The sequence below is a fragment of the Rousettus aegyptiacus genome, unplaced genomic scaffold (assembly GCF_014176215.1).
Source record: "Rousettus aegyptiacus isolate mRouAeg1 unplaced genomic scaffold, mRouAeg1.p scaffold_m13_p_10, whole genome shotgun sequence".
Lineage (NCBI taxonomy): Eukaryota > Metazoa > Chordata > Mammalia > Chiroptera > Pteropodidae > Rousettus > Rousettus aegyptiacus.
Window position 1 is genome coordinate 28,657,341 of NW_023416285.1, and position 12,718 is coordinate 28,670,058.

Consider the following 12,718-nt stretch of genomic DNA (forward strand, 5'->3'; position numbering starts at 1 on the left):
AAAGCTTTAAAAGATCATCAGAGGAAGAAATATATGTACCTAAAACTTTTCTCCTTTCTTCTCCACCATTAGTGTTCCAGAAGAAAGCAACCCATGGGTTTCTTGTGAATGCATAGTACTGGTGGTAGAACTTGAATGCATTAATGCACATGAAGAAATGTATAACACTGGAATTCTATCTTCAGTCTCTCCTAGCAATACTCTGAGGTTAAAGTTTTATTTTGTTATTTTTTAAATTATGGAATATTGTGCTCCACCCATGCTGATTATTTTGGTGGTGAAGGTGTTTAACCCTTATTTCACTGCTTCTCAGAACAAAGACCTAATTTTTGGGGTGCCTCATAAACTGTAAGAAATGTAGAACACAGTTTTATATCTTGGAAATCTTCATTATTGTTGCAAACATGGAACTTCAAACAATTGAGAGAGTTCATGTCTACGGAAAATAATCCTGCGCTAGAAGATTCATGTAAATTTTATAAATTTCAGGATGTGTTCTGTTATTGTAATATCACAAATATGTCTAGGCCATGGTAACAGAGTTGGATTACAGAGAGTGACAAGAATTAGGTAACTTAAATTAGGAGAATTCCTGGATATCCAACAATTTTTCAGGTGAGTCACTATGCTTTATTACATTTTGGTGTAAGCAACAATATGGTAAAAATGTACATTTTCATACACAATGTTTTCTTACCTGAATTCTTCAAGGATACACATACTCAAAGGGTCAAATGTAATGATAAGAGGACAATTCTTCGAAATAGTTTGAATTAAAAAAGGAGGAGCAGGAGTTCTATAACTTGTTTAGACATCCAGCCAGATAATTTATATTGTTTCTTCAAAATCACATATTTTTAAAGTTGTTTTTGTTTGTTTTATGCAGAAGCTAGTCTCCATTTTTGTTCACATTGTTTTGTCTTTTTTTAATGGAGAAAACTGTTATTTGAACTAATCACAATGCATAGAAATTTAAGGTGTTTGCATATAATACATAAGTAACATAATTATATAGCACATTTTTGCTTATTTGCAAATTTTGTTTTTAATCTTTTCTAATATTTTGGCTTAAGATCTATTTTTGTGTCTTTTGCAAATCAGATTTTTTGGCTAATTCTAAAGTCAACATTTCTTATTTTCAATGTATTTATAGAAAATGAAATATCAACCAAATTATCTTTTTAGTCTAAGCCTGTGCTTTGTTTACAATATGTTGCTTATGACAAAATCGTTCCAGTTAACAGGTGTCGTGATTTCACAAATTGGAAATAGTGTACAGATCTCTTTTCAAGAATAAGACTTTTAAAAGTTGCTTTTATCATTCATAAACTACATTTTTAACGTAAGACAATTATATAACTTCTTCGATAGTTAGACGGTAGGAGAATCTGGTTGCCTGGTTTGAATTGTGATCTGCTTCAGACTTTTCTGAAAAGTGGCCTTCTGTTTGAAATTACACAGCTTCAGGAAAACTGTAGAGTTGGAAGGGAGGTTGGATAAGAACATTTAAGTGACACTATTTAACCTTGATATCTTCATAAAACATGTAGCTGAAAATTCTTATTCATTATATCCTTCAAGAACTTTTCTCACCTTCCCATTAATTGCCCTATAATTTTATTCATAGCTTGTACTTATAAATATTTATATTTTTATTAATATTGAGTTAATATTTGTGTGTGGGTGGAGCTAGATCAGAATGTATGTGTATGTACATGTGTGTGACTTTTTAGTCAATAAATTTTAAATCATGCACCACAATATATATAAGGATCAGTGTAGGTTATTAAACATCTTTGGTAGAAAAGATTCTGTCAACATTGTACAGTTGCAATTGAACTTGATGTCTTAGCATCTTATAACACTTAGTCTCTGGGAATCAGAGCATTTGGGAAAGCTACATGTCATGTTGAGGGCTTTTTAGGAGTTCTGTAATGATTTAACACTTCAGTTTACCGAGTCCTACTTTCAGTCATTTATGGGATTGCGTTGAAAATTATGTATATAATTTGCTCCCCAAATACTTTATTTATTTTCATATAATTTGAACATTTAGGTGTATTTATATATATCCAACTGTGTTTGTATATGTATGTATATTTAAACTTCAAGTGCATATTCAACCACTAATAGGTGACTTAATCTGTAGCTTCTACACTTTGACCATATAAAAAAAGGCCTTTATCCTTGCAAAAATCATGATGCCTACAAAACAATAGTGAGAGGAACATTGTGAATATTTGTGTGTGTGTGTGTTTGTGTGTGTGTGTGTGTGCAAGAGCGTTGGAAAACCAGCAACTGATGTAATTACTTACCTATTCAACTAGTGTTATAGAATATCTTCAGTGTGCTAACTACTGGGGATATCAAGATGAATAAAACAGGGTTCCTGACAAATTTACCATCACCATTGAACTCAGTGAAATGGTTGAAATAAATACGCAAATAAATAAAAACAGTGGAGGAGTGACAAGAGATGTTATTTCTTTCTCTCTATGCTCCAGCCACTTAGACTTTCTTCTGGTCCTTACACTTACAAGATGGGTTTTTCCTTCTACCTTAGGATGGACATTTTGTTCACATTGTTCTTAATGCCTAGGATTTTCTTTCCTTCTCTCTCCTCCTGGATCATGTCTCTTCATCTCTTCAGAACTTACCCAAAGCTTTACATTTTAAAAAGAAGTTCTTCCTAAACTTCGTGACTATGTCAACTTCACCTGTTATAGGCTCTCAAAGTAACTTGTATCTTTTCATAGAAATTATTAGTGAATTAATTTATTCAATAAATATGTATTAAACCTTTATGTGCTCTTCTTCACTTATCTAAGCAACTAGAATATATTTATCAGCAAGTAAGACAAAAATCTTTGCCCCCATAGAACTTACGTTCTAGTAGAAAGAGGCCATAAATAAATAAATACAAATGTCACATGGTAATATATACTATGGGTACAATTAAGGAGGGGGAATGTGATTAGTAATGCTGGTGGGATGAGAGAATGAGGTAGGGAGTGGAATTTTAAATGGATATTTAGGGAAAGCCTAGCTGAGAAGGTAACATTTGAGTTAAGACCTGAAGTAAGCAAGTAAGTAAGCAACGTAGATATCTTGGAAACTGCTTGCCTGCCAAAGGGAATAGCAAGTACAAGGGCCTTGTGACAAGACTGGGCCCAGAATTTTCAACAATCAGCAAGAAGCCCACTATGTCTGGAGCGTAACAGGTAGGAGAGAGAGACTAGTAGGGCATATAGTTAGAGAAGTAAGAGCCAAGATTGTGTAGTGTCACGTAAAGGACTTTGACTTTTACTCAAAGCGAGAAAGAAAATCTTTGGAGGGTTTAATTAGAGGAGATATAACCCAATTTATATTATAAAAGGGCTGCTTTGGCTCCTGTGTTGAGAATAGACTACAGAATGTCAAGAATGGAGAGAGACCAGTTTGGCAAGGCCATTGCTATAATTTAAGTGAAAGAAGATTGTAGAACCAGAGTGGTAGAAGTGGTGGTTGCAACAAGAAGTTGAATTCAGCATATAGTTTGAAACAAAGAAAATAGAATTTGAAGATAGGAGGGACTCTCGGTAGGTAAGAAAGAATAGAATTAATAATAACTCAAAGGTTTTTTATCTGAATGACTGGAAAAGTGAAGTTGCCATTTACTGAGATGGTGAATACTGAACTTTGGTTTTGTACATATTAAGTTTAAGTTGCTTCTCGGATCTTCAAATAAAGACGTCAAGCATACAATTGGATATATGGGGTTGGAGTTCGAGGTGGATTTATAAACTGGGAGTATAGATGATATTTAAAAATAATGAGCTTGGATGAGATTATCAAAGGAGTGAGTGTAGATAGATAAGGGACAGGAAAGGCAAGGACTGAGATTTGAAATTCACCTACAGCAGATATACTTGCACCTTTATCCAAATCATTATTTGATTAGTGCCCATCTCCCACATTGACCAAGAGAGAGGAAAATGGAAACTCAAGATAAAATTCTGCAAGTGAGTTCTTTCATTTCCCTTTCTTTCCAGTGACCTTTAGTTACCCCAATCCTTATCTTCATCCATAGGTAACTAACTTTTCATCTGTCTCAATTTATCCCTTCTTCACTGCATGTTAAAGCTTACACTTATTTATGTTTATCCATACACATTCTAATGCAATAATTGCATAGGACAATCTTCTCTCCTAACAAATATAAATACATTGAGTTCAAAGTTTAATGTTGACCAGAATTAGAGCATTAAAGAAAAATTAAGCATAATTCTACTATCTTTGGAATAACGTAGTTTATTTTTCTGTGCTTATATTCTTTGTTGGCAATTTCATTAAAGAAGATGAAATTATTATCTCTTATTTAACATCTCTGGAGACTAAGAAACAAATAAGATTCCAGATTTGCCTAAACTTCCCTTCACAAGTGAAAACATTGGCTCATGACTATAAACATATTAGAACGCAAATTTCTTAATACTTATTTTTTTTGTTTCTTTACCCTTGATTCTTTACAGAGTTATTCATACACATTTTCACTAATAGCCTAAATGCATTACAATGGTTAGAGAGATGCATTTCTTCATATTTTATATGCAAGAGAAAGCATTGTGTACCAGAATTTCCTTGGATCCAGGTTTACATTTCAAACCTACCATTTGACAGAGATCTCTCCGTACCATAAGTTCCCCCATTGAATCCTCGCCACCAGAATTCTGAGGACTAAACAAAGAGTAGCTCCAAATCTGAAAGAACGGAATGGAAATTATTTCACTCCATGAAAATCCTGAGGACCCTTGATATATCCAGAACAAGAAGACAAACAAGCAATGACTATGATGAAAACTGAAACTGCTTGATTTCAGTTTGTTAGAAAACTGTTAAGAATCTTATGAATTGTCAAGAATAAAACAAAAAAATGTGTTGAAAAGAATTTAGCAAAAAACCACAATCTACATTTTCTTTAGGAGTTCGGGCAACATTGTCACCACGGATGATTGTAGAACCTCTGAGGTTTATCACAGATTCCATCACTAAGGTAAACATCACATAAGTATCCATAGCACTATACCTGTTGCATAAGTAAGGGTTAATTTACACGTTGAATTCTCAAGTGTATTTCCACACCATAACAAAATTGTGATGCTGAGAAGATGTAGGTTTTTTCTAGTTTTAAAGTCTGTCAGAGACCGAGTTCTTACATAGCTAATTTAAAGGAAGCTGGCACACACTTTAAAGATGTAATTTGAATCATGGCTGATGATATACTTTTACTTGTTTAGCCTTTTATGCAACTTGTTTGCATTACTTGAACAGATTTGCTGTTTCTATTCTAACTGCATTGTGTATGGCGTGAGGAATTTTGATTAATTCTTGTTGGTAATTATCACATACGCTGCCAATGTTGTACATTTAGATCCTCCATTATATAATCTATGTATGCATTCCTTATGTTATTAGGAGAAGTCGCATGTAATAGATAAATAAACCTGTTTTTGGTTTAGGTTTAAAATGACTTGATCATTTTCTGTCTTTAAAAGATAGAAACTGCATTAGATGGAGGAATCTGGTATAGGTTTTATCTGCTTCAAGTAGCTTTAATTAGAATTCTTTAATTGTCTCTACAGCTGCCACTGATAATAAACTCTAAAATATCAATTGCCAGTGGAAGATAAATTTGCATTTTATTTATGACATAAAGTTAATATGTCTTACTTTGTGAACTTTAAGACAGCGAAGAAGCATTTCAATGCCATTGGAATATCCCTGAATAGCTTTTTTGATCATTTTGATACTTGTAGGTAACTGTCTCACCTGCTTACGTTTAAAAAGAGAAAGAAAAAAATAACTCTAGGTGAACCAAATTTAGTAGACTACTTACTGGTTTATTCAGAAATGAGTGAGTAAATAAATAGGTTTCTAAATGATAGGTTATAGTTTTAAAAAGACATTTCATTGGAAATCCTAAAACATTTAAAAGAAAGTAAAGCGAGTCACTTCTTTATGCTTAAAGTCAAATTATAATTTATAGCAGAGTTAAAGAGAAAAGATGAAAAAATAACAATATTAAAAGGCTAATGTATCCATTTTCTTACTCTAATGTATTCACAAACGTATTTCCAACTTTCTCATTCTTTTCTCGAGTTGCTAAGTTGGAACCACCAAATCAGATGATTAGATTCAATATAATTAAACTTTTTGTTTTCTAGAAGAGTAAATGAACTTCTAGTTTCCATGAGAATGACACTGCTCAGAATCTTTTCTTTCATAGTTAGTTGTTTACTCCTCAAAAAAGGTAACACACGTAACTACTCACAATGGCTAAATAATGAAAGAGGAATTTATTATCTCATGTAATTGAAAAGTCCTGAGGAAAAACTGGAGCAAGGATCACGCTATTTTATCTAATTCTATTTCTGTAGTATTCTCAGTTGGCTTTGTTCCGAGGCCTTATCTATTTACGTTGTGGCCTCTAGCACCCAAAATATTTATTTTCCATTGCTAGGAATTCCTATTTAGGGGGAAATTTTATTTCCTGATGAGTTCAACAACAATCCCAAAGTTAATTATTGGTAGATTCAATTGGCCTAAATTAGATTATGTGCCCAACACTTAGCCAGTCATTGTAGAGAAAGTTTTGGTTAATCTTTAAATTAGGATGGAGATAAGCCTCCCCCAACCACATTTACTGAGCATGAAAGAAAAGAGGTTCTCTAGGGAAAAATTAGTGTATAACTCTGAGAAGTGAAAAAGAAAAATTGATATTGGGCAGGAAAAAAAAATCAACAAGAGGTAGGCAAAAATAAAATAAAGGACTGAAGGAGGGGAAATAAGAAAGAAAGATATGAAAGGAAGGAAGAAAGAAGAAAGGAGGAAGGAGAAATGATACCATTGAAGGATTAATAGGCAAAAAGCAGCAGGAAAGAGGAAGCAGAGAAACTGAGTTCTTCACTGGAATTCTAATAGGATAATTCATTTCTGTATAATTATGTGATAACTCAATTTAACTTGAAAGATCCATTTTTATTAATTAGTCATACGTATGCATAAACATACAACATGCAGGCACACACAATATCATTATGTCTCTGATTGGTCTATATGAGCACAACATTACTTCTAGGATGAAGAAGGTGATTTACAATGAGTTCAATAGACTTTTCAGCAAAATTCTATTCCTTATTGTTTCCCAAATGTTTAAATCCATACTTTTTTTCCTTTTGGCCAACATGAGAGAGATTCTCCTCTCCTCTCAGTTCCTGTGGTTCAAGTGGAGTGATTTCACACCCCTAGCTTTGGTGGGTGTGGGGAGGGAGAACATGAGTCCATCTTGATTAATAAAGTACTGACTGGTGTTTCAGGGCTGGGTACAAGATCCATGCCAGACCAAACCAGGATTTTTCTTTCTCTCTCAGAAACCACTGGAGAAAGAGAAACATTCTTTCTGCTAAGATTTCCATTTTTGCTAATAAAATATGGTAAGACTGGAACTACTGGTGACTCCCAAGAGTGGGAATCTGCCTGAAAATGAACTTAAACAGAATCAAGCCTGGATGCGAGACAGAGAGAAAGACATCTAACAAGATATCCTAAATACTCAGATCCAGTTATGCTTATTCCTGGGCTTTTCAGTTATGCAGGTCAATCAATTTGTATCATTTTTTAATATAGAAACATGGAACAATTAACATGGAAATTTTTTTTCAAGCAATTAAATACATGTTTGTTTTATGAAGATTCAGCTTATATTTGGTTCTTGTACATATATAACTGTTTTTCTTCTTCCTCTCCAGTTTAGAATAGAATAGAATTCTAAAGTTTTAGATAATTTGATCTTGTATATTTACATAAACATGGAGAGGGATTAAAACATGTATGTATAAAAATAAAACACCTAAAATAGGAAATGTTTAAAAAAAGTAATTTGTAAATCCTACATTAGAGTTCTCTTTCTTGAATAGTAAGAGATTTTTTTTGTTGTTGTTTTTAGGTTAAAATAGACAAACTTTATTACAGATATCAACATGAAAAAATTGCGTTCAGGGACACTGCTGCAAAATCTAAGAAGTATGACATTTAAATATGCCTGTAAGAAATTTAATTATGCTTTCTTTTATTTATGACAATGAATGCTTTCAATCTAATTGGAACATCTTATTTAAAATAAATGGTTAGACTTAATAATGAGTCTATATCTATATTTATAAATTTTCTAATTATTTATCATTCCTGAGTCATTAGTAGAATACATTCACATACAAACACTTATATTTTTTAAAAAAGAAATGGTATTTATCCTAAAAGCAAGACATTTATGTTTACAACATTGTCAACATTGATAAATACACATATTTGAAAGCTTAACTGAGTGACAGAGAGCATTCTTACGTCATTTGATATTATATAGCTCAAAAAACAGCTACTGCCTCTTTTATTGGCCTGTGACATTTAGCATAAGTTAATGTTCAATCACTTATTTACATGTCTGTTCTTTTAGATGAGCGTTGACTAAGTGGACCCACCACTCTGTTCACTCCTAAAAAGGTAACACCTTAGAATTAATGTCACAAACAGCTCACAAACCTAGGTAATGACATAAAATATTATATTCTTTAAAGGCTTCCGCTGACAAAAACATACAACTAAAGTAGGCTCCAAGAATAAATTTTAATAAGCCTCGTCTATATTGGATGTTGCCAGTATTAACACGACATAAATTTTAGTTCATTTAATTTTTTTAAAGAAATGATTACTATCCTTATAAATTATTTTCTATTTTGTAAGCAAAAAAATATTTCAAGAAAAGAAAAGTACTGAAAAAAAACTATATGAAACAAACTTTGAAAAAAGCAAACTCTGTTGAGGTCTTTGTCCTACTCCACCTTCAGTCTTGTAAAAGTTCTTTTATCTAGCGACAATCGGTCTTTCTTAATTATTATGTAATGATTTTTTTTATCATATCAAAGTGTGTGGTGATTCATTTGCAAATGAAATACATTTGTTTGTTAATATAGTAGTAACCTTTCATATATAATCAACTGACACTTTCTTAAATTAAATAGACTTATCCCAATTCTTATTTCACCAGTGTTCTGCTAGGGGTGAAATGACAGAGCCTCCTAACTGGCACTCCAGCTTTCTGGGACTGCTCCAAGGCAAAATGAAAAACACATTTACTGACCTCCTGTTGTTTACCATTGGTTTAGTTGAGCTTTTAAATATAACTATCTTATCCATCAACACAAAAGATAATGCATTGTTACCTCAAGTTTTTAAAAACTTAAATAATTTTCAAATGTTTGTCAGTTCTTTTTTCTTTTCTTACCCTAATTGTTATCCCCACGGCCATCTTTGTTTATGCTAAATATACAATATAAATTTTCATCAGTTTTCTCACAATAACAGCTCACTGTGGGGCTGAGACATGATTTTTGCATCCTGGCTTTTAAGGTACAAGATCAAATATAGACCTTAGTTTTCAGCCTCATATCCTATTTTTGCTTCTGTAAAACTTATGGCTGTGTTTTCTTTTTGTGTTAGTATAGGTCCCTCTAGAAGCAGACAATAAGACAGGATTATAGGCACAGGAAACTTATGCAAAGGAATAGGAGAAGGTGGGGAGAACCTTCAAAACACAACTGATGTGTGACACTTTGTGAAGAGAGTGCAGGATTAAAGATGGTGCAGGATGAGTGATAGATTGTAGCTAAATTCCAAAAAGGATCTGCTTAGGCCCATCCATGCAAATAGCTAATTTGTTCACTCCCTGAGGGCCTTAGTCAGGATGCACAACCTGGAAAAAATCTGGAGAAAGTACTCCTTCCCCACTAGTCAATAAATTCTTTCTATCCAGTCTTACATTCTGACCCTTCTGATTGAGCACTTTCTAAATGCAATTCCAGGGCTACCTTCCATGCTCTTGCTGGTACATGCTAGCTAATTCTTACAAGTACATTCAGATATAGTCTTTTTTCTCTCTTATTCAGCTGGGTAATTCTAGGATTTAACTTTAGTTATGACCCGGAAAGCCAGGAGAGGATGGGGCAATAGGTCCTAGGAAGAAACCTGTTGCCTTGTAGAATAGTGGCTTCTGTAGCATCTTCTAACATGTAGAGAAACCTGTAAACCATCTCTGCAAGCTCTGAGGGGCCAATGTGGAGCCAATATCCTCAGGGGCATTCATGTGTCCCTCTCTCATATTTTAAGATGCCAGGTTTTCTGAACCAGGGTCCTGAATTTAGTATAACATCTGCTTTTCTGAACATTCTAAGGTCTCTGGAACTCTGTGACTCCATTAGATCTTTGGTCTGCAACTTAGCTGGTTTGCTCTTCATTTCCAGGAGACAAGGGCTTATTATAGTCAACAAGAGTCTTTCTGGCTGTCATAGTTATTAACTACTTGTTAATGATCCTTGGTGTCTCACCCTCTGTAATGTGTCAATATCAATACAGTTGAGCAGCAACCAGCCAACTCCATCTTTTTTCAAATGCCTGAACCATTATACCTGAAAGGCAAATCATAACCAGTGAATTATTTAGCAATTAGGCCTTGTGACCCATGTTCAGCTCAGAATGGGTTGTTGGTGAGGCATAACCAAATCTCTACCATCTACTTGTTTTCTCAGACCACTCTTGGTACCACTTGCATTAGTTGGGGTCCACAGAGAAGCAGATACCTAAAGAGGGTTGCACATGCACAAGATTTACTAGATAAAGAAGCAGTAGAATGTGAGGGCAAGTTTCAGATTGTTATATAGGTTTGACAGCTGTAGTAAAAGAGAGGCAAGGACTGGGAATTAGGTAGGAAGAGTCTCAGACTGCAGCAAAAGTCTAATAACGATTTGGCCAGGCTAGTAGCAGTCCTTGAGCCCAAATCCACATTGGAAGAGTCATACATGTTGCTTTGCCATACTCAATCATTGGATGGGAGCAACCCATAGGAGGTGTGTGTAGAATTAGAATGATGTGAGATGAACTTAGAAGGACAACAGTTGGGGCTATCAGTCAATCACGTTTCTCATAGCAGGAGATGTAAGCAGTGCATTTGCATTGTCATCACATTTATCATTTCCTGAACAAATGGACGACACAGTCATTCCTGACATGAATTTGGGAGTCAGATTGTCTGAGTTCATATACTTCTGGGCCACCCACTAACTATGGTAACTTGACCAAGTTAATACAATGAGCTTCCACTTTTTTATATTTCAATTGATAATGGCTTCACTCATGGAGACATTGGAGGAATTAAAAAAAATTATTCATGCAAAAGCTATTATTATTATGATTATGTCCACAGTTCAGTCATTGAAAAAATATAGCTTTCTTTCTTTTTCTATAACTGAACTTGTTTTCACATTGATTCCTAATCACAGCTGGTGTTAGAAATGAAATCTAAGGTAATTCTGTGTCTTCCTTCAATAGCACAATGATTCTGAGCACCATTTAGAATTAGACTACTGGGATTCAAATATCAACTATGTCATTTCTAATTGAATGACCTTGGATGAATTACTTACCTTCTCTGTGATCAAGTTTGGTCATCTATAAAATGGTGATAGAGTAATGGTAAATATCTCATAATCTGGTTAGGTCTCAAAATTAAGTAAGGATAATGTCTGGTCCTATAAAGGGCTTGATCAAGGATGGTTCTTACCGTTCTTATCCTTGGGTTTGAATAGGTCCCATCCTGTTTTTGGTATCTCAATCCTAAGGGTTTAATTATACCTTCCACAGTTAGGATAGGGCAGAGTACAGGGCCTTTTTTAAGAACTTTAGATCATCTAAGCCCCAGCTTCCTCCTGGGTTATCTTCAATTTTGTTCAGTCTGTGGAATCTTTATGCAGTCTGCATGGGGAAGTCTGGTTCTTTATTCCTTGTTTATGACATAAACTTTATGCCTTGAATGGTTCAGGGCTTAGTTTCTTTCACTATAAAAGCCTTGCCTTTTGAGATTTAAAAGCTTTAGTTTTTGAAAATCAAAAGGGTTTTTTTTTGTTTTGTTTTGTTTTGTATTTTATGACATCCTCTCTCTCCTCTAATGTGAAAGGAAGAATAGAAAAGGGGGCAAAGAGTAAAAGGAAATACATTACAAGAGGCAAATCTTAGTTAATATCTCAAAATACTTTTCCTCTGCAATGTTTCTGTTATGACTTCTTTCTGTTCCTGAAATTCCATTTTTGCTAACAATTAGACATATATATTCAAGCTGTAGTTTGGATGCTTCTTCTTCATGTATGCACACTTTAATTACTCCAGTCCAAAAGGTTCCCCCCCCCAACTTTATTAATGTCATTGTTACCACATTCATTTTAAATGGCCTTGGACATGCACTATTTTACTGACTAGACTACATGCTCCTTGTGAACTGGAAATAAACCCTCTTCATTTTTGATACTATATTCTCTTCACTATCTAACATGGTGCTTGACACATGGAAGTACTTAAAATTTTTGAACATATTAATTAAACAAATTACAGGAAGCTGGTTACACCAAAGGATTACAGTTCTATTTTAATTTCTACCTGTGGTTTCTTGGTCTTCTGAACAGGCCTTATCTGTTACTATCGATCATTAACATTGATGTAACTAGACACAAGATATTAATCTTTATTTCAGTTAAAAAATATTAAGCACACTATGTGCCAGCCATTTTACCAGATTTAGGAGATGCGAAATTAAATAAGGCTTGCCATCAAAAGCAGAGATTCTTAAAAACAGGTG